The sequence below is a fragment of the Egretta garzetta genome, unplaced genomic scaffold, assembly GCF_000687185.1.
Source record: "Egretta garzetta isolate BGI_Z169 unplaced genomic scaffold, ASM68718v1 scaffold347, whole genome shotgun sequence".
Lineage (NCBI taxonomy): Eukaryota > Metazoa > Chordata > Aves > Pelecaniformes > Ardeidae > Egretta > Egretta garzetta.
The window spans coordinates 445,129-445,759 of record NW_009260184.1 but is presented as its reverse complement, the minus strand read 5'-3'; positions in this window follow the sequence as shown (position 1 = coordinate 445,759).

The following is a 631-nucleotide window of genomic DNA, read 5'->3' as shown; positions in this document are numbered from 1 at the left end:
AAGCTGAGCACATCCACCCGTGGCCAGGACCTGCCACTCACTGAGCACCTCAAAAGTGGGAGCCGTCGTCCCTGGGCAGAGCGCCCGAGCAGACGCCCGCAGCCTCTTCTCGAAGCAGAGTGCACAGGGACGTTGCGCTGCAGGACAACGCCAGCAGAGACCGGAGCCCGCCACAGCCTGCAGCCACCGTGTTCCGCTCGGAGCCCTGGGGCCGGCCTGTGGGTGGGAGGCACCTGCACAGGGGGAGAAGCAGCCGCCTGCAAGCGGGACACCTTGTTCCTGGGACAGGGACGTAACAGAGGGCGTTCAATGGCAGCCTTGGCTGAAGGCAGAGAGAGACAGGGATCCTAACGAGCGCTGCGGAGCTCCGCTGCAGGAGGGCAGGTTGCGGAGCACCCGGACTGCTGCTTACCCCCAGAGGGAAGCTGAGACCCTGTAATTCAGGAACAGGACCACCCCACATGCCACGAGCTTCCAGAGCGGGGCTGGAGCCGCCTGCCCAGCGCTATTGACGTGAACCTTGCCATCCAGTTTCAGACAGCTAGCTTTGAGGGTAGCGGGGCAGCACTCTTGGTAACAGGCAGCCTTCGTCCCGCTGGCACAGACTGGTTTGGCAGCCTTGCAGGCTCTA